At 37.1% G+C, this 23,512-nt stretch overlaps 1 long non-coding RNA gene across 1 annotated transcript in view; it reads left to right on the top strand.

Annotated features, from left to right (window-relative positions):
* The window catches only part of LOC307182053, a 328,436-nt gene that overhangs the window by 104,461 nt on the left and 200,463 nt on the right, over nucleotides 1-23,512 (top strand). The window contains exon 2 of the long non-coding RNA XR_013827105.1: nucleotides 22,984-23,020. This is a non-coding gene — a long non-coding RNA (uncharacterized lncRNA). The remainder of the gene's footprint in view (nucleotides 1-22,983; nucleotides 23,021-23,512) is intronic.

Genomic DNA, 23,512 nt, shown 5'->3' with positions numbered 1-23,512 from the left:
TTGTGGCCTGTGTTTTTACCAACCTATACATTTTCTTTGGGGCTATGACCAGCTGTGGGCACTAGTTTTATTCTATTTTGTCTTTCACAGTCTTTTTTAAATAAGAACACCCTAGCCTGGAAATCTATCTAACTTCTTTGTCTATAATATTCACTCACTTATCTAGTCTACTTAACCATTTTTTTTAAATCCACTGGAATTCATTTTTGCTCATGGGTTCTGAATCAGACCTAACTTGTAAGCAGTGAAAATATTCCTGACCACTTTGGATTAACAGCATTTAGATCCAAGCCGTTCTTTTGGTCATCTCAAAATGTATCACCTTATGTGTGGCAGAGTGATATGAACTTCCTGGTTCTCAAATCCATTCTCAATCAGTTTTTGCTCTGGACACGGGATGATTTAATTTTCCATAAAGTAAGCTTACAGGATATTTTTGCCTTGGAAATATATATTTAGGAGAGTAGCCCAACATTTGCTGGTGATCCATTTTAAAGTTTTGTCAAAATATTATACAAGTATTTACAATAGCCAGGACATGGAAGCAACCTAAATATTCATTGACAGATGAATGGATAAAGAAGATGTAGTACATGTATACAATGGAATATTACTCAGCCATAAAAAGGAACGAAATTGGGTCATTTGTAGAGACGTGGATGGACCTAGAGACTGTCGTACAGAGTGAAGTAAGTCAGAAAGAGAAAAACAAATACCATATATTAACGCATATATGTGGAATCTGGAAAAAATGGTACAGGTGAACCTATTCTCAAAGCAGAAATGGGGACAGAGACGTAGAGAACAAATGTATGGACACCAGGGGGGTGGGAAGGGAGTGTGGGATGAATTGGGAGATTGGGATTGACATATATACACTATTATGTGTAAAATAGATAACTAATGACAACCTGCTGTATAGCACAGGGAACTCTACTCAGTGCTCTGTGGTGACCTAAGTGGAAAGGAAATGCAAAAAAGGGGTTATATGTATATATATATAGCTGGTTCACTTTGCTGTACAGCAGAAACTGGCACAAACTATACTCCAATAAAAAAAAATTATACAAGTAACAAAATAAGTCATCTAAATTTACATTAATTTTTTTGTTACTAAAATGATGCCTTGAGCTTAAAAAACAAATGACAGCAAACTTCAACTGTTACCAAAATGTAAAAGATACAGAAGTAAAAGTGTCAAAGAGCTTGCTTTTTCACCAGACTCTTTTATACTGAGGTGTGAAGCTAAAGATGGGCACCTATCAGAAATCATAAGAATGATTAATCCTCTGGGTCATATATTCCCTCATCACTTGCTCATGGCCAGATTCCTCATGAGCCTAAAACTAACTCCATTCATGCTCTGGGTCTAGAGCACCAAACTCATTTGTGTAATATATTTTGCTCTCACTGAATGCCAAGTGTAGACTAATAATCTGATTTGGAAAATAGTGAACGATTGTTTTGGAAAGTTGCAATTGTTCCTGTTTTAGGGGTGCTTGAATTACACATCTAGTGACAATAAGCATATTGATCCAAACATGTTTCGGTCACAGAAACAAATATCACAGAAATACCAATATTTGAATTTAAAATATGGCAGTATTGTCCGACATTCACTGCCTTTTGGCAGGCAATTCAGTGAATCTGTGAATGTATTCATGCGAATAATTGTTCATGATCAGACAAAATCTCTTGTCTGCTCTTGTTAGAGCCCACCACACGATGCCATAGCAGGGTTTTTGGGACTGTCTGAATTTTTCTGAATGGAATGCATATACAGGGGCACAGAGTAAGATTAAAACTGGGTTGCATTTATTTTGGGCTCCCTGTCTGTTTTCTCATACCTCACAGCAGTTCAGTCCAAAGCACAGTTTTATAAAATGTAGAACTTCTTAGTTCAGGCAAGTGTTATTTGAATACTGCTTCTGTAGCACAGAAGAGATAGTCAAAAGTCAATTATGTTCTTATTTTGAGAGACTATAATAATTCCATCACCACCCATCACTAATATTGAGCATTGTGTGGTTTTCCTTAATAATGTTTTTCACCTATAAATGATCTTTTGTCAAGGACCATGTGACCACAACAAAGTCACTGGAAATCACTGAAAAAGAAAACATTTTAGTATAAAGAGTTTATGAAAAATGACACCTTGTTGCAGTTTTTCCAAGCAAATTATAACTGCCTGTCGCACAGACAAGGGTTGCCATGGTAAGCAGTTTTTTGAATAGGTGAGCGATACAAAAGTGAGACTGAGCATGTGTGAAGCTGGTGGGAAAGGGAAGTTCAGGTTGCCTGGAGCAAGAATAACTTCAGAATTTAAAACCACGGGAGAGCACAACACCCTTTCCCTAAATGCGGTGCAGACAAATGCCTATTTTTCTCTCTCAGGCAGTTTCTTTCTAAAATGTTTAGTGTAGGAATCGCTACTGGTTAGTGGAAGAAAAGACTGAATCAGAGAAATGTTACTAGCAGGTTAGGATTTGTTGTTCATTGATTCTAAGGAAAATGAATCAACATTCATCTCTTTCTCTCCTCTCTTCCATGTACATCGTCGTCATTGTGCCAGGTGTGGAGGAGAATTTCAGACATTTGGTCCTCAAACAATAGGCAAAAGGTAGAGTGAAATAACTAATAAAGTTAGTAAAATTATTGAGTATGACACTATCATTTTTCTAATTATCCCTAATTTAAGAACTCTCATGTTTACATTACTACTTCACTTGTTGCCACTTAACAAAATGGAGATGCTAGTCAATATGTATCAATACATTTCACATTTTTGAACACTTCTGTGCTCTTTCACTTCTAGGTCCTCTTTTTTCTACCCACACTTTTTCCTTCAGTGACTCATCTGACCCCACAGCATTTAATACTTTCTGTGTTGCTGGCTCCCTCATCTAAACAGCGAAAATTGCAGCCCAGACCTCCCTGCCCCCATCCTCAGATTTGTACATACATGTGCCTAGAAATAGCTCTACTTACATATCTAACAGGTACCCTCCTTGTCAATATACTGGCCTGAGCATGAGCTAAGTTGTCCCCTTCCACATAAAATCCTTAAAAATGGTAGATATCAGTAAGTAAAGAAGAAATCATGTACAAATGTGCTCACAAATAAGAAAGGGAATATATAAACAGAAAACTCTTAGGAATCCCAGAGGACGGCAAGCAGATAGGATTGGAGTTGTTGAATACTGGAAGCAGGAGGTGGCCTGGGAGAAATAATAGGAAAGGTGGTTGGAATACCCCAGCAAAGAAGAGCCAAGTGAATCAACACTGTCACAGTCTGGACCAAACAGCTGCAGTGGGGATTTCTTTCTCCAGGTAGCGTCAGGGATGTATGAGCTTGGATCAGAGAGACATGGCCATATCCAGGGTGGCTGATAATGGCTGAAAGAAATGGAAGGGAACCACACCCAGAAGACCAGCTGCCCATGTACAGCACCAGGAAGCATGTCTCACTCCTCTTCAAACTCACTGAGAAGCTGCCAGAATATCTTCTCAGCATGCTTTCCCATCCTTCCCCTTAGTAGGTCTTAGTTCATAGAGACACAGTTTAACAGGAAATCACACAATCTCAAATTGTGGACGCACAATGAATTGCCAAGCACTAAGAAAAGCCAAGAGCTTAAAAACAAAACCATATAAACAGTAAATACACGTGCTTAGAATAGTACAAGCAGAATTAACAGAACAAAGAGGCAAGAGCATGAAAATAAGTATAATAGACATACTCAGAGGGATGAAAGAAAATAGCACTCATGAAAAAGGAACATGCTGTCATGCAAAAGAACCAACTGGAGATCTCAAGAATAAGAACTGCAATTGATTAAATTATAGAAAAACTGGATAACTTAACTTAATAGAGAGACAGCATAAAAATGAATTAGCTTGAAAATCAAGCCAATGAATTCTCCCAGGGCACCCCCAGAAGGACTGAGGCATGGGGAATATATCCAAAAGTCCTAGTGTCTATCTTATAGTTTCAGATTGAGAGAAAAGGAAAGATGGAAGGAGGCCATATTTAAAGAACTATTTAAATAAAAATTTCCCAGAAATTTTTTAAAATGGTAAGTTTTTAGACAACATATACATGAGGCTGAGCAGAATTTTTTTAAAAACTATCATTTTGGTATAAAATTTCAAAATCCTGAGGATAAAAAGAAAAATCAGAAACACTTCTAGAGGTAAACAAAGCAGATTATTAATGCTAAAATAAGATTTAGAAGGACATCAGACTTCTTAAAAGCAACCCTGAGTGCAATAAGATGATGGAGCAAAATCTTGGAGGAGATGGTAAGGGAAGGTAGCTTTATCCCAGGATTCTAACCAGACAGAATGCAGACAGTCAAATGTGAGGGTGAGAGTAAGACGTTTTAATAGCAATTAAGGCATGAAGGCATACCAGGATTCAAAAAGTTTACCAACTACAGACTTCTGAAAGAATAACTGAAGCATGTACTTAAGCAAGAAGAAGATCTATTAGCATGTGAAAGGCAACACATGCAAAACAGAGCATTCGATTGCCTTCCCTAGTCTTGTCTCTGTCCCAATCTTCTCCTTCTCAGAAAATGGCACAATTATCCACAACACTTTTGATTCCTCTTTCACTCTTCACTTTCCATCTTTCCCTACATTCAACTCATCATCATATCCTATAGGTTCTACCTTCAGAAACGTCTTGCATCTATTCCTTTTCTCCATCTACGTTGCCACCATCTGTGTTCAAGCCACCATTATCTTTCTCCTACACTACTGCAGCAGCCTCCTAACTGGCCTTCACTCTTATCTTATCTTCAATCGCTTCTCTCACACAGCCAAGATGACTTTTTTAAAAGCACAAACTAGAAAATGTCGCTTTCTGCTCAAAGTTCTTCAACGGTTGTACATTACTCTTCCACCACTCATGTGGATGGCTTGTTTTCACCTTGAAAGTCTCAGGTCAAAGCCTGCTTCCTAAGCCTTTTCCTGACACTTGCTTTATAATGCACTGTTTATTTTCTGTATGATTCTTATTACAATCTGTAATAGCTTTATTTATTTACTATTTTATTTGCAATTTTTCCACGAGAATGTAAGCTGAGGACAGAGATCCCGCTTGTGCTGTTTGCCAGTTTTCTTTTACCTTGAAGGGGCTCATTTCACTCTGGGCAGAAAACTGTCTTACTGACATAGACAATTTGGAAAACAGCTACATTCCCTGGTTAAATGGACTTTAGGAGTTACGTGAGAAATATCTTGAACTATATTAGGAATTAAGGTTCATACCATTCCTATGTAGGCATTCATATAAAGATAGTTGTCAGACCTGAGGCAAGAGGGTGTGCAAGTGATGACTCTAAACAGATCACAGATGGGAATAATGGGTCCCCTGTAAGAAACTCCCCGTGGATGAGGAAGAAGTCTGAGAGGCTGACCAGACTGAGCCTGGGGGTTGAGGCTGTGCTCACCTCCCCACCTCTTTCCTCAGCCCCCACCAGGGGACGTTATCATCTGGGAAGGAAAGTTTGTGGGAAGTCTAAACCATCCTGTCTAGAAGCCTCCTGTGAAAGAGCTGGGCTTAAGAGAAGGGTTTTTCCTATAATTCAGAGAGAAAGAGTGGTGAGCAGCAGAGACTTAGGGGAGGTTGCCAGTCCAGAGGAACATGGTTGTCAGGAGGAGTGACCTCCCAACACAGTGACCATGAGCTGTAGCAGAGGACTGCAGGGCTGCAGGCAGGGGCTCTAAACTATATCTGAAACACCTGCCCTTCCCCATACACATGCCTACAGCCATCTCCCTCTGAGCCAGGGCCTCTAAGGGGACAATAATCTTTTCTCAGGAGCCACAACTGGATGAGGACAATCACATTACACATACGATACTCCTAAGATTCTCAGAAGTATTTGGGGGAGAACACTGTCAGAAAAATCAAGATGCCATGCTAATGTTGGAGTAGGGGCTCAGAGTGTTAAGATTTGGGGATGCCCAGACTGAAATATGGCTTAAGGATACAAAGCTATGAAGACACAGTCTCTACATTATGGAGACCCAAACTAATTAGGATAAAAATAGCAGTAATGATAATAAACCTTATTGATTTTTCTGTGTCAGACTCTCTGCTAAACACTTTACATGCTTTATTCCATTCAAGCCTTTCAGCAATCATATGAAATAAGTACTTTTATTATCAATTTTCAGATGAAGGAAATGAAGCTTGTAAAGATAATGTGACTTGTCTAAACTGGTAAGGTTTGGAGTCACTTAGTTGAATCCAGACAGTCCAGAGGTCGCCAGCTAAACCACCGTGTTCATTGGCCTCCTGATAAGTACTGTGAGGAAACAAACCTATTGGCATTATAGTCGCAATGCAGCTTAGAGGTATCTCCTAATCACAAGGAAAACAAACTTACAGTTGCCCTTTAAACTCCTAGGGGGCGATCATGGCTATAACTACAGAATAACAAGACAGCAGCTCCATAGAAGGGCTTGGTCCTTAGCTAATGGCTGCTTGGCCACCCAAGTCTGAAAGGTGGAAGAGGAACCAACCCTTGGAAAAAGGTTTCAGCTGGAGTGGGGATAGGAATTCAACAGGATAGGATTCAACAGGAATGCACATGTTTGCCTAAGGGAGTCAAAGAAGGATTCTCAGGGGCAGTACCATTTGAAAGGACTCTGGACTAGGAGTATAACAGAAGAGGGCCACAGTCACATGGCCTGGGTTGAGGATGAAAACTCTAGTCCATGGGAAAATAGACCAGGGCAAAGCAGGGCCCCAAGCCTGGACAACTGGACTACTGTATAGATTCTATTAAGACTGGGACTCGAGAAGATAAGATGGGGGCTTAGTCAAAAGGGATATTAGTAAGAAGGCAAAAATCCAATTAATAAAACTGTTAGATAAAGTCAGAGAAGTGTCAGTTGGTAAGTTGGATTGAAACTGATTTCTTGAACAATGAACTAGAGCTTTGACTCCCCTAAGAACTTATAGTGACTGCAGTGAAGGAAACTGGGATGAGCCTACAGGAGGGTCCCCAGTCACAAAGGAGAAAGACTATGAGAAAGAAGGATCTACCACCATCCAGTAATCTTGTTTCTGGTATTTTTCTCTGCTTGTTTAAAAGTGTTAAAGTTTCTCCTTATTCAGTTTCCATCCAGCAAAATCACATAGACACAGACACAGGCACACACACACTCTCTGGCTGGTGAGTGAATGTTCTTTGTTGTTTTAAATCAGGCATCATGGTTAAAGTATTATTAAGTGATGAAATTCTCTTGCCCTGGTCTATAGGTCTTTAGGTTGGAAGTAACATGAAATTTATTTGGATTTATATAGTTCCCGTTGAAATGGGTGTTTTAATCAGTGAACCTCAAATATTCTAAGATGGTAACAATATATAAATTTATTGCATTCTTAGAGAAGATAATATGACATGAAGGACTAGATATCTAACTCCAGAACTCAAACTTGGTCTCATTTATAGTTTTTCTTTTTAATATTTGTTTTAGAAATTTGTCATTTATCTGCTTTTAATTTGGTAGTGCATTTTATAATTGATAGCATCTTTGATTCAAAAATTATTATAGAGTTAAGAGAGTCTTCTCTGAGCAGTACTTTTTGCCAAAATCTGGCGCTTAATAGCAATACTGGCTAAACTAGTGTTTTTACATCTAGCATACACCATCCTGGGCTAGGCTATTGATGTCATGTGTCCTGGAGTCACTACCTTCTCTTCCAGATTTACATCTCTGAGAAGGATCTTGTCTCTTCATCTCTACCTGAAGAAATAATAGAGCCCCTTTTCCCAGGCAACCACAATTTGCTGCTAATATTATGGAGTTAATAGTATAGAAATTCACATAATGATGGATAGAAAGAAATAAGAAGAGTTCCTAGGAGAGGTCTATGACTATGATTTGTTTTTGTATTGACTTCCAAAATGTAAGCTATGATGGCAGAGTTTGTCTTTCTACTATACACGTTAATGTGCCCAGAGGCTAGTAAGCATTGAGTGCATTTAATATACATGATAATTAAAGGCATGAAGCCACCAATTTTGTTTTAAAAAAGAAGGGTTTAGTTATTTTTCTAAAAATGAAAACTTCTCCATAAATGAGATTGAAGAAACACACTGTTAGTCTGAAATCCCCTGAAATAGGAAATAATAAAATAATAATTCAGATTCTGCAGAAAAGAATATGCAAGTCATTTACTGGGTGGTTCTATGCTATTCTCCCTACATACTATTGGCCATTTTCATACCAGAAATTAGGGGGCAAAGGACTGGGAAGAGACATAAGAGCTGCTGAAGCTACTGAGCCTAAAATCCACATGTTCAATGAAACAAGTAAGGGAAGATGATAGCATTCTGTGTGCCCTGCAGCTTACTCTGTGAAATTAGAGCCCACTTTTTGTATCAACTCGTTCTTTTTCCCATTTTGAGTAGAAATGAGTCAGGAATCGACCCAGAATTCCCCAGCACGTTGGTCAACTAGGGCTTCAACAGATGAATTCTTTCATTCTGGTTCAATACCTATAACTCATAGCTCTAGAAGAGGGAGAATATTTTTACTTTGTCTTCATCATCAAGCATGCCCAAATGTGAGTTTTAGAAATAATTTTATGAATTATTTTAGTATATATTCCATATTTAATAAAAATATTAAATATATATAAAATCAAACCAACTGTGTCACTCAGCTTCTGAGTTATATTGGCAGGTATTTATAAGTCCAAGGTCATAGGATTATGGTACTGTGTCCCACAAACTGGCAGGAAAGCATGTTAGTGAAACATAAAGCTGGGGGGATGAACCATGAAGACCAATGTTATTTCTTTGGATTTTGAAGGTCCATTTTCTCCCTGACATTGATGTTTTCTAATGTGGGAGATGGGTCTTTCTTCTGGTTTAGACTGAAGATGCTGGTGAAGCCAAAGTTGAGTTTGAGCCGTGAAGTGACAACCCCGTTCGGCAGAGAGGAAAGCTCAGCCTTATCCTATACCACTCCTTGAGTGCCAGCAGCCCATCGCAGGGAAACTCAGTGCAAACATGTGGTTAGAGCCCAGTCACAATTGCTATTATCTGGGAAAACAAATCCAAGTACCTGTGTATGCTAGTACACTGTTCAGCCATTCATTCTTCCTTTCAGCCATTCATTCAGTAAGCTTTAACTGAATATCCATGTTTTACAAAATATCTATATTAACACATGGGTGACAAATCCATCTGTTTTGGATTTGAATCCAGTATGTTAAGACCGGCATGTATTTTGAGTGTGTATATTTGATCTAGATTGTTCATAACTGGGTTCTGATTATTTTTAAATTTTTTTGTTTTTATTAAACACAGTATATGAGAGGTGGTGCTTAATTTTATTTCTTAGTGCTGTGGTAAGAATAGATTTCCAGAGAGGTATCAATTAGCATTCGTTGGTTGATTCTTGTGGCCAACTTCCACTTTTACAAAATTCCTGCTTATTGCTAAAGGCGGTTTTTCTCTCCTGTGTCTTCATGGAACTCCATATGACTGCGAGAAACCTAAATCTCTTCACAAAATGAACTCCATAAATAATGCTCTGCTTTAGCTCTTAAAATTCCTTTTTATTGTATTACTGAGCCCCTTCTAAGATTGTGTTGTTGAATGTGTTTTGTGTGAGACCTCTGGATGAATCAGTATTCGAGAAAGTGACCACTCAGAGCTCTTGCTTTCATATTATTACTGGCTTGGACCAAAGATCTAAGGTTATTGAATTAAAACCGACATCGACCACTTTATCAAATAATAGTAAAATGTTTTTTGTTACATATACAGAGAAGTATACACATGCGTAACAGAATGGAAGACTCTTTAGGCTTACATTCTGTAAATTCCAAAATGAAGGTCAAGTTATTTGAATTCACTGTTTCTAAAAGCACTGTCATGATCACTTTTTTCCTCCGTATTATTAATCTCTACCTTGCTTGCCTCAAAGCCCAGGTTTTGGTCTTTGAGCTGGTAATATAGTGTTTACTTCCTACCTGCAATATAGTGAAAAAGCACAGTCAGAAGATTTGACTTCAAGGGTCTGGATTGTTTCCTTGTCTTCAAAATGGAGACAATAATGGCATTCTTGTTCATTAGGATTAAATGTGATAATGGATGTAAAATTATAACTATAAAGTGGGTATAAGTATAAGTTATCAGTCTTATTGCAGCTATATTAGAGGTGGAGGTGCTTCCTCAAATTCTTTGGAAGCTTCTAGTGGATTAAAGGCAGAACTTCTTTCACTCAGTTACAAATACGTTTGGTGTTGTTATTGTGATATTTCTGTTTCCTTCCTGTACATGGAACCCTGACTAAATCTACAGATTGTATTTTCACTTATAATCCCCATGTATCTGATGATAGGATATCCCCACCTGCCTTTAACAGAAGGGTAATTATTTGTGCTAGGGTGTAGAGTGTAATGTTTGTGAATCTTAAATGTCTTATTGTGTGCTTGAATTCTAACAATGAAAATAGAATAATGGTAGGGATTTCAAGATGGATTCTGAGGAGTGATCAGACAAGCATGCTTTTATGCCATTGCCATCATTTTGAATTTTAAATCACCTTTTAAAGGGCACTAACGCATTCTTGCAAATTAGTCTGCTCTCCAATTAATGTGCCCAACATGACAATAAGACCGGTTTCAGCTTGGCTAAGCAAACCAGTCAACCAGGAGTGTGTGACTTGAGGACTTGGAAAGTTTGTCTTAGTTCACATTTCCTTCCCCTCCCTCCTCTGGGGCCCTTTTAACAGCTTACATTTAATTAGACCAGTTAATCCACCTAAAACCAATAGATAGAAGAGTTTCTCTCAAAACCGTCCCACTACTTGTAACAATATGAAATTATGTTCTACATTGCCAAATCTAATTGCTACATGGAACAATAACAGTGCATTTCTTAATCTAGATCACTGCTTTAAAATAGAAATATATTGTGAGCCACATGTATAATTAAAATTTTTCTAGTAGCTACATCATAAGAAAGTAAAAAGAAAATGAAATCAACTTTAACATATTTTATTTAACCCGCTATATCCAAATATTATCCATTCAACAAACATTGTTAGAGTGGTATTTTTACAATTTTGTGCACAATTTCAAAATCCAGTGTGTATTTTATACTTACAGCACATTAGAATTTGGACATTTCAAGTGCTCGATAGCCACATGTGGCTAATGATTACTACATTCCACAGACCAGGTCTAGATCATGAGAATTCTTGCCTTGATAAATCCATTTCAGGACATTTACTGATAAAGAGAAGATTTCTTCTTTGTCTCTTTATTTTCCAGATCATGCACAATTTTGACATGCATTAAATTTTATAAAAGTAGACTACAAATGGTAGTGATGAGAAATGCCAGGTTTTATTACAAGAAAGTGTTCATAAATAGAAATGACTTTGTGTTTTCAATCAAGAAGTAAATAATGCTTGCATGGGAATATGGGCATCAGATTTTCCAAAGGAAAATTGAAGAGTGGGGTGCAAGAAGAAGCCAATTATATACTTTATGAATGTAGAGATGTGCTATTTCCCAAGTTCCTATAGAAAAATAGTGATTTTGAACTACAAAAAATGTTAAGTCATAGCACAAAATAGTCCTCTGTGGTATTCTTATCTGAAAAATACTTACTAAATGCCTGCCTTCAAGGGTTTAGGATTGAACACCACACCAGTAAGGACTGGCCCTGCCATACTGGAACTTCCATGTTAAAATAGGCCACAGGAATGCAAAGGTCTAGAGATTTAAGGGTTTTCTAAAATGCCCACCTCTCTTACCTTCCTCAAAAATGGTTTTCTATCTCAATTTTCCATTGTTTGGGGCAGCTTTTCTTTCCCATTCACTTTGTTTATTAAATTTGGCATAATCTTAAGGGAATAGGAAAATGAGTAGGGAAACTACATAGTTGCCCAGAAAATCTTTCAAATCCATGAAAGGGGAAATATAGCCTTAAAATTTCTTTAGGCTTTCCTTGTTCTAACATCTAACATCTTATAGCATTAATGGATATGCACGTGAACACAGACACAGAGATACTATGACAAAAAAAATGTCCTCAGCATTCTTGACATGTCTGGGGCCAGGCTGAGTTTTTGGTCCAGGAATTCCTTGGAGGGTGGTCTCAGAATCACCAAGAGCATCTTGTTTGTCTAAGCATGGTATCTTTTGAGAATGCGTCTGCCCATGGAAAGGGGCATATTGTGTTCCTATATCTCAAGGCATTTAAAAACTTATTAATAGATAATTATAATCATATAAAAACACATATATAGATTTTAGTAGTCAAAATATAAGTATATTAATGCTATATTACATACTATATATAGTCACCTTCATTTAAAAGGTACAGTTTATTCATTCCTTTAAAAACTATACAAATATTGATTCTCTATCTTTTGCTCAATTTAATATGTATAAATATCACCTGAGGTGTATGAGAAATATTGATTCCCAGAGATTCAAATTCAGGAGTTATAATGTGGGGCCCAGGAATCTGAAATCATTCAAACTGTCTCAGGGGATTTTGAAGATCATACTTCGAGAGACGTGCCTCCATCTAGATGGACATCAATCAGAATCATCTGTACAGGTGCAAAGATTGCTGTTTGTACAGATGGATTAATTATTGCCAGCAATGCTGATAAGCTTAGGGTCAAGTCAGTTAATAAATGTTAGTTCCTTGTCTAGGCAAGATTTGATTAACTGGTGCTTTTAGTATTTTAAAATACTGTACTGCCTAACTCAGGCATTCAGCACCTTAAAAATCAATAAATAATTTGCATTTTAGAAAGAGCAATGAAAATGTTTAATATAACATCACAGTCATTGGTCATTAAAAATCCTTGTCTCTATTTAAGTGCTAACTATGAAAAATAGAAATAAATATAGGCATTTTTCTAAATATAAATTAGCTCTCTTAGAGAGAGCCCATTTTGTATTTGCTAAGGTATTTCTTAATTTACATTATTAAAGAAACGTTCTTACTGTTTGAAATGAAAAATTACCCTTTTGCCTACTAAAAATGGTAACATCTTTTTTTCTTCAGGTATATTATGCAAAAATATTTGTGTGATAGATTTTATCAGCCCAGCTGCATCTGTCAACAGGTAGCTTTAAGTATTTGCTTCTAGGCAGAATTGGTGACAGGCTCTGATAATTTGATCTTATTCCAATGAGCCGAAAGACCTCATCAAAACTGGGAAGCTGCAGGTGTATTTCAGAGCCTCATAGCTTAACACGGCTGGACCTTCATTTATTTCAAAATTTAAATTGTATTAGCCTTTTAGTCATCATGTTCATTGAGAAATTATTTCATATATTTCATAGCAGAGGCAAGAGTCATAGGGATTGAATATTGATGGCAAAAAATAAATAAATTCATTTCTCTATTACAGAAAGTTATAATCCTTACTGTTCTCATAAAAGAAAGTGGAAATTAAAATATATCTGTGGTCAAAATACAATATTAAATACTAAATACACAAACCCTAACCATAATCTACAATGTGGAGATAATTACTATTAAAGTATTTCATTTCTGTATACGTAAGAAGCATACATGAATATTTTTACATAATTCAGGTGTAAAATTTTATGCGCTGTTTTAATAAATTTCAACTCTAAATCAGAAAGACTGTCATTCACTTGTATTTTCACCTTGTTAGTGTTATATAAACAGCAACCAATGAATTGTTGTAATTGATTTGAATAACTCGGGGCATTCAGGACCCCAAGTTTTTGCTGTTACAAATAATGCTGTGATAAATACCTTTATATGCTTATCATTATCCACATTTCTGTAGGACAAACCTTATGAGTATGGCAAAAGTATCAATATTTCTCTGCAACTTAATATGTATTGCCATATATACAGTTACACAATAATATGTGTTGCCTCATAGTACACAGTATCTATTGCTTTCCACAAAGATTGTGCCAACTTAAACTTATACCCCAGTGTTTTGAAGTTCTGGTCTCATCACACCTCAAGAGAATGCTGAATTTCAATTCATTTTTGTATGAGAGAGTACTCTTCCAGTGGTCTTTAAAAGCAGCAATTAAATGAGGTCAAAAGGAAGAGCCTGACTTAATCTGTGAAAAATATGACTTTACTGTTAATTAACTGACCCCAAAGCTTGGTGATATTTTTCCCGATTAGCTCTTAGACCCTGAACTTTTCCTTGTGCTTAAGAAAGTCAGGCTAATAGGGAACGTGTAATGGCAATCACTAATTGTATCAGGTATTTCAAATCAGAGGTCTAGTCGTTGCCCATTTTCCTTTTTGTTTTTTAAAACTTGCAGTTTTCTGAGGGGTTGGCTGTATCAGTTATTATCTCTTTGCCCTTGTCTTTTATAAGAGACACATATACATAGAGACATAGACCAAAGATAAACTGGGTCAAGGGCATCTTTCTTTGGATTGCCAGGATATGATATACAGTATCCAGTGTTTAACTATGTGTCATTATTTGTTGAAAAACCTCTCTCTCACTGCCATTTTACTTTTATTTATTTAGTTATTTGGCTGCGTTGGGTCTTCGTTGCTGTGTGTGGGCTTTCCCTAGTTGTGGTGAGCGGGGGCTACTCTTTCGTTGTGGTGTGCAGGCTTCTCATTGCAATGGCTTCTCTTGTTGTGGAGCACAGGCTCTAGGCGTGCGGGCTTCAGTAATTGTGGCACGGTGGCTCAGTAGTCGCGGCTCACAGGCTCTAGAGCACAGGCTCAGTAGTTGTGGCGCATGGGTTTCGTTGCTCCGTGGCATGTGGAATCTTCCCAGACCAGTGCTTGAACCCGTGTCCCCTGCACTGGCAGGAGGATTCTTAACCACTGTGCCACCAGGGAAGCCCACTGCCATTTTACTTAATACATGGAGCCTGATGTGGGGATCATAGGGGGCAAAAAACTTTCAATTGAGTGTTGCCCTACCCTACACATCCAAACGGAGAGGTTTAAAGTTGTATAATATTAAGTGTAATTGGAACTATTAAATATACCTGGTTAGTCTGCATTGTTATTAGCATCACCCATGTTGTTGTCTTGGTCTATAGACAGATTTGTTGGTGTTTACCATTTTGTCTGCCCTGACATCTCCATAGGATTTGATCTGGTATGTTTGGGGGACTTACCTGAATAGGCTTTAAGTGAACCTGAGAAAATATCATTAATGGATTTATTGTGGTTCTGAAAGCTCTTAACAGATACTGTGCAAGGTACTAAACTGCATGTTGGTATATCCAACTGCCTACTTGATGTCTCTACTTGAATATCTCATCTCAGACATCATGAACTCTTATTCCTAAACCTACTTCACCTGCCACTTTATCGATCACTGCTGTTGGCAACAATATCCTCTTAAATTTTAGTCCAGTAACCCAGTAGTCATCCTTGACTCCTCTCTTTCTCTCATACCCGACACCTAATGCACGAAGGAATCCTGTTAGTTCTGCCTTCAAAATAGTTCCAGAATGCCATCATTTCTCATCACTTCCACTCCTACCTTGATCCAAGCTACCATCATCTCCCTGCTGAATTATTGTCAGGTGAGACAGATCGTACCGATCCCTTCTCAAAACTCTGCATCTCATTGCTCATTGTTTCATTGACAATAAATAAACTATCCCTAAGGTGACACTGCCACCCTTTTCACCTCCTTTCCTGCATTGATCCTCTTATTCACTTCACTTTGGAGTATTCTGCTCTCTCTTCTTTACCTCTACATCAGGGCCTTTGTACTAGTGGTTCCCTCTGCCTGGAATGCTCTTCCTCCAGATAGCCACCTGACTAAACTCTCACCTTCTTCTATTTTTTTTGCAGAAAAGTTATCTTAATGAGGTCTAGTCTGACCACCCTGTTTAAATTGCAACCCCAGCACTTCAGGTCCCTGTTACTCTGCTCTACTTATAATATTTTTCTAAAGCACTTATCACCTTCTAGACTACTACGTAATATACTTATTTACTATTTCTATAGTTTGTTGTTTGTCTCCCCCACCAAAAACTAAGCTACATGAAGGTAAGGATCTTTGCTTGCTTTGTTCAACGATGAAAACTCCAAGAGTCTAGAACAGTGCCTTTGCACATGAAAAGGAGCTGAATAATATTTGATAAGGGCCCCCCAAGACACAAACAAAAATAAACTGACAATCCTGAGGCTAAGCGTTAACACTTGAAATGCTTATCAGCTTTAACGGTGATGTATGGAGATGCAGCTACGTGAAAATATGCTCCTGCCTCTTCCCCCTTTGCTCACACACTCTTGTTTCTATTAACTATTTCTTATTATCTCCTTCGGTTTTCATCCTAATTCCTGCCTTCAAACCTGTTCCATCAAGACCAACAATAATTTCCATCTTGCAAAATTCTCATCTTCTTGACCTCTCAGAAGGATTGAAAATATTTATCCAATTTCTTCTTCTTGAAACTTTATGCTCGTGGTTTCTGTATCATGGTATTCTCATGCTTCCCTCCGCCCCATCTTGAGTCTCCAAGATTGGTTCCTTCCCTTCTGCTTAGCCTCTAAATATTGAAAAACCCCAGAACACTATCCTGGGCAACCTCTTCTTCCCTATTCATTGACCATTTCTACACTTTCAATTACGTCTATGCAGTTACTACTACTGAGGGTCTATTTCCAGCCTTGGCTTGAGTGCAACATTGATGTATAGAACTGTCTACTTGATATCAGCATTTTGGTGTCTAATAGGCAACTTTAAGTTAACAGGGGTAAAACCAGACTCTCAATGCACTGTCCTATTTCTCTTCCTAATTCTTCCTTCCTATCTGAGTAAATGTCATGAACCACTACTCAGTTGTTCAAACCAAAAAACCTGGAAGTCATCTTGATCCCTCGCTCTTTAACACCTGGCCCCCAAATTAAACCATTATGAAACCATTTAGCTTATCTCAAATATACCCCAAATCTAAGCACTTGTTACCAATTCCACTACTGCCATCACTGGTTGTTACGATGACTTCAGGAGTTTTCTACCTGTTCTCTTTGCTTCCATTCTGGGTCTTTATAATTCATTGTCTACATAGCAGGCACCAAATCAGATCATGATACACCCTTGCTGAACTCTCCAAAAGTGTCCCATTGTATTTAGAATAATTCTGAAATCTTTACTGTGTTCTCTAAGATGCACATCATGCATCCCTTTCTACTTCTAGATCTCTTCTCAGACTGCCCTCTCTCACATTCACTACACTCAAACCACCTTGGGCATAAACTCTTTCATTCCCTAGGGGTCATGTACCTGATGTTCCTCTGCCTGAACCACTGTTACTTCTGATGAGCCCAAATATTACCCTCTCAGAAAGTACTTCCCTGATCATTTACTCTAAAGAGTCATCCCTCTCCCCACCCCCCATCACATAACCCTTTTAAATGTTTTCTATCCCCAGGCCACAATGATAATGTAAGCTACACTAGAGCACAGATTCAGCCTTTCCCACTCACTGCTATATCTACATTGCCTTGTACGATTTTGGGCACTTAGATGGTGTGCAACGAACGTGAAACAAACATTTTTGAATAGATGAATGGATAAATAAATAAAAGGATAACTGAATAAATTAGCTACAGTTGAACACTTTACTGGTTGAGCATTTTTTCAGTCTAAAACCTTACTAAATAAGATATTTTCAGGCAGTTGTAATATCCTTTTTATACACTTATTTGAGACCTTGGCCAGTTTATGCATTTCTAAGGTAATTGGGCATTTCTGGGTTTCTTTTTTGTTTTTGTTTTTACAGATGGAGAAACTGAGATACAGATTGATTGTCCAACATTTCTGGTATTCTCTATCTAGGGTCATTAAATCTCTATTCAGAATTGCTAATGAAAGTCTTGGCTCACCTCCAACCATTGGGCCACACTTCCTGAACATAATCATTCACTTGTGTAAGAGAACAAAATATTGTGCACAGGACTATTTATTTATTTGGCTGCTTTCTTTTCTCAAGATATATGGTTCTTTACTTTCTTAGTATCAGAGAACTATGGTGCTAATATTAACTGAGTCCTCTGGGGAATATAGAATGAAAATTTTAGAAAGAGAACCAAGAAGCAGGTTGTCATTTGGATAGATCTTCACTATTCGGTTTTTGGACAGAAATCTGGACAGATCATTGCCACTTACCATGACAAAATGTTTATTTTCATTTTTTTCACAGAAGTGAACCCAAATAATTCCACTCAAGTTTAAATAACACATTTCATTTAATGAACAGGGAGACTTAAGAGTGTATTTACCCTTTCGATGATGATCACCTTCCTAGTAGAGTGAACCCAACAAGAGATATGACAATATTTTAACTAGAACTATTCATTAACTATCTGTAAAAGGGAAGGATAATTAAAATAATCAAAGGCAAACTTGCCAAAACACTGCAAGGGTGATCAGAGAGCCTATCTTTACCAGATGAAAGAATGTGGCTACTCAGAAGTTACTGTTACCCAGAGGCTGGGATGAAAGCACTCATTGGTGAGACAGAAAATTCACCACAGAAATGATTGCATAGAAACATGAAAGAAAACACGCTCAGCATCCAAGCCTAGACCTAATTGCAAAGAGGAACTATTCCATGAAATGCAATTAAACTTCTAGGGAGATCAAAGCATTCTTCCACAAGGGAGGTATAAGGGCAAAGAAATATTCCCCTTACAATTAAGAAGCATTACCAAAATTTAGAGGAAAATCCGGAATATCTCTTGAGATTGAAAAAAAAGTGAAATGAACATATAGGATAGGTTGTTTGTTATTATGGCACAAGCATAAAACATAAATAAATGCAATTAGCCCAAGATACTCTAGCTGGTAAAATAAATTACCCTGCATTGTAATTAAATGACATCTAAAAGCATCTTTATAATAATAGTTACTTCATTTTATAATATTTTTGAAAATTAAATTTACAACACTGAGTGGAAATGATTCTCTCTTGTGCTCAAATATAGACACAGTATTCATAGACGACTGTGCATTTGCAATGCTATCCTTCGGAATTGCTTGAAGCACTAGAAAGACAATGAAGTTCACTACTCTGTGCAAAGTAAAATGGAGGAACATGTTTTGTACATATACAGTAATGCCTTCCCCACTGAGAGTTTTTCTTACCCAAAATCCTAGTTAATTTGGATTTGATTTTTGTTTCCAGCTTTTTCCTGATAGCAAAGAAAACAGAAGGCAGGTGGAATTATAAGTTTTGTTGTTGTTGCTTGTTGCCTAAGAAGCCTGGGAGAGCTGGGAGAGATTAGGAAACCCAGAGTCTGATTCTGTTAGCGGAAATGTATTGGGCCTGTGTGTCAGTAGGGCAGACGGTTAGTAATTTAGTAAGAAGGTATGAGAAGGTATGTACCATGCATTGTGTTGTTAAGACCGCATACCCTTAGATTGTGTATAGAGGAGTTGAAAAATAGCTATTCAGTTTTATCTCACAGGTTAAAATATAGTTTCCCAAGGCTCTCAAACGATCAAATGACCTTGTGTCGGAGCCCAGTTAGGATCCTAAGGCAGGAAGAAATAGTGCTATGTCACAATATCCGAAAGGCATGGGAAACAAAAGAAAACTAACCTCTTAGCATGTATTTTATTTCCAATAGAGCACTTTCAGGTACTTTGTTAAAATCACAGGAAGGGAATATTTTATAGCAAGCATGAGATGCTAAATACAAATAAACTGTACTATTGCTAAGTAATGATATATAGTTGTTGATTTCCACTTTATATATTTTGCCATCTTTTTGCAATGCATATTTATAAGAATTTTAATAAATTAACATGAGATTTCTAGTTTTCTACTTCAACAAAGAATTTTGTTATTATGAGCCTAGTGGAGAACAAAATTTTCCTGATGGAAAAGTAGGCTAATAGCATGATTTTCCAAGGGAAAGAATGAAACTCGTATTTCCAATTTATAACTGGCATACATGTATAATAAAACCAAGTGTCCCATATCCCAAACCACATTACTTTTCTCTTACAAAATTTCCCAACAGGTGAATTAAAACTTTCTATTCTGGCAAAGTGGTTATTTATGGGAAAAAAAAAAGAACCTAGCAATTAAGATTTTGAATTTTAGATTTTAATTTTCAGTAGGAACAGAACAGGGAGATTTTAATTTGAAATTTCCTTGAACCTCTTCCCACATTAACAGTATCTACTTTGACTTTATAGTTCTGTTTTTAAATTGTGTTATATTTTGTTTAAATCATTTAAACTTTTTTTGACAAATTTAATTAAAAATAATTATAACACATTATAGATGACACATGATGACTGAAAGTAAAGCAAATAGGGACAGCATTTCATGGCATTTACAGGGGGCCACAACACTGCACAAATGGAGATTTTACCCAATTCATTCTGCTTTAAAAAAAAAAAAAAAACAGGTTCAGACCTTGTGTATTGTATACTGTCTTTTGTATTAAAGGGTTAGGATTAAGAATATGTTGATATTTACTTTTATATGCATAAAGAGGCCCTAGAAAGATAACAACAGCAAACAGAGGATGGGCCAACAAGAGGAATACATTTCTTGGGTTCAGAGAAATCCTCCTAAAGTTGCTGGTAGAGCAGTCGATAGCCTTCCAAAAAACATCCTGGAAGAGGGCAATGACCCTGCACTTAGAGTGAACTTAGAGTAATGGCAGATGTAAGATCTATGAACTTAGTAGTAAGGCGGTTAAAATGTAAAAACAGAATCCCAGCACACTGGTAGGATGCAGTCCTGTGCAACATGCAGTGGAGTTTCAAGAGAACTAGGAAAGTGGACCATAACTTGAATTTTCACGTGGTGATTGAGAGAAATGGAGGCCAGAACTACCATAGTAAAGCTGTTTAGTGAAGAAAACCTGAGACTCTTTAGAGGACTTAGATAAGAAAAATAGTAGTACCAATGGGGGAACTACCATCTGAAGTGGGGAGGGACTACAATGCTCCTGGATTAACGTGGAGAGTGAGTGACCAGTACTCAGCATTGTCAAAATTATGAAGTGACACTTTGTATAATGTCATCTTCATATGATTTACTTCAGTCTACATGAATTGTATGTCATCCTATATAACTTTAAGTGCAAGTGAGGTGGGTGCAACTCTGTTGAGTCTATATATTGAAGCTCTAACCTCCCTGTGACTATATTGTATTTGGCGATAGGGCCGGTAAAAAGGTAATGAAGTTTGAGTTTATAAGTGTGAGCCATAATCCAGTAAGACTAGTTTCTTTATAAGAGGAAGAAACCCCAGAGAGCTATCTCTCTCTCTACAAACACAAACAGAAATAGGGCCATGTGAGGAGACAGTGGAAAGTTGGCCATCTGCAAGCCAGAAAGAGAATCCTTACAGGGAACCGAATCAGCCAGCACCTTAATCATGCACTTCTAACCTCTAGAATTGTGAGAAAATAAATGTTTGTTGTTTAAGCCACCCAATCTGTGGTATCTTGTTATGGCAGCTCGAACAGATTAACAGTCTCCCCTAGAGAATTTATGGACATTTATTGAAACTTAATATGGTGAAAAACCACACCTGTCTTCTTCCTCCCCACACTGTGTATTTTCCATTCCACTGGTCACAAAAGCTTGAGATGCTGACCTCTTTTCCAACCACTTTTTCTCTTTCCACACAAGGAATTAGGTACCAGTGTTACCTAGTTTTCCTCAATAATGTCTAATTCTAGTTGACTATTTTGATTGCAAAGAACAAAAACCCTCTCTGACTTTGAAAATTTCTAATTCCTTTTAACTCCTCATATTCACTGTTATAACATTTATTAGATGCCATACCTACCTGACACATAGCATCTGCTATTTGGTGTTGTTGTGAGCCACCGTAGAGCATGGACCGTGTGTCTGTATATATTATACACTTGAAGAGAAACTTACAGAGGTGATCCCACCATTCTGAGTCCATCTTTCCATTTAGGCTGCTCTCTGAGTCTTCAGCTTTGTGAAACAACATGCTTCGAAGCTGGACAGAGTGCAGCCACTAAGAGACAGAGAAGACAACAGAGCTTTTAGAAATCTCAATGGATTGGAGGAGATAAACACTGAAATTTGGGCCTTCTAAAGTAACCAGGGATTAACAGGCCAAGTTTCCAGAGAGAAGGAAAACAGGGAATCGAGTCTGACACTATTCACTAGTTCTTTCTTTGAGACATTAGCCAGTTATTAAGCTGCATAGAAAGAAGCTGAATAGCTCAGGAGAGCTTCTGGCAGTTTCACAGTTGTGAAGACTTAAAAATTGAAGTTAAAATGCATCAAGAAAGAGATGCTCTGGTAAATATCCCAGGCTCTTAGTGGACCTCCTAAAGAGATACACCTTAGTACTGAGGGAGTACTAGAGGTAAACATAGCCTTAGAAAATCTTAAACTCAACCTTGAGTCAAAATATCATTGGATTGAGGTGATTTTCCCCTCGTCTTGCAACATGCCAGAGGACAGGTTAAATCATCTCTTGAGGTTGAATACATCATCCAGATCCTCTACAATTTTTCATGCCCATTGTCTGACATTCAGATCAAAATTATGAGGCCCATAAGTAAACCAGGAACAAGAGAAACATCAGAAAATAGAAACACACCAATAGATGATTCTGACTTACAGCTATCAAACAATGAGTTTGTGTTAATATTCTGAAGAAAATAGATGATAAAATTGATTACATTCATCAGAGAACTGCAATTTATAAAAAAGAATATTTCTAGAACTGAAAATATAATAATAAGAAGAAATATAGAATGTACATTCTTTCTGGCTTCCTTTACTCATCTATGTTGCTGTTTGTATCAATAGTACATTACATTTTTATTGCTGAATAGAATTCCCTAATATGGATATACCTCAATTTGTTTATATATTCATTTGTTGTTGCACATTTGCATTGTTTCCAGATTGGGACAATTACAAATAAGGCTGCTATAAGCATTCATGCACAAATTTCTATATGGATTTATGCTTTTTTCTTCCCTAGGGTGAAATACCTAGGAATATAATGGCTGGATAATTTGGTAAGTGGGGAGAATCAACATTTTAATACTACTGAGTCTTCCAACCTATAAATAAGATATATATCTCCATACATTATTATTTAAAAAAAATTCAGAGCAGTGTTTTGCAGTTTATGGTGCATAGGTATTTACCATATTTGTCAGATATAAAGTATTTTATATTTTTTATGCCCTTGTAAATGAGATTTTAAAATTTCATTTTCCAGTTGTTCATTACTAGCAAATGTGACTAATTTTTGTATATTGATTTTATATCTATCACCTTACCAAATACACTTATTAATTCTAGTACCTTTTTTGTAGATTTCATCAGATTTTCTACATAGATGCGATGCCATAAACAGAATATGACTTCTTTCTTTGCAATCTGGATACTGTTTATTTCTTTTTCTTACCTTGTTGCATTGGCTAGAAATGCTAGTATAATGGCAAATAGATGCAAAGACAGCAGACATTCTTATATTGTTTCTGATCTTAGGGGGAAGTACTCAT

Source organism: Stenella coeruleoalba (genome assembly GCF_951394435.1).
Source record: "Stenella coeruleoalba genome assembly, chromosome: 2".
NCBI lineage: Eukaryota > Metazoa > Chordata > Mammalia > Artiodactyla > Delphinidae > Stenella > Stenella coeruleoalba.
This window is presented reverse-complemented; position numbering and strand designations above follow the sequence as displayed.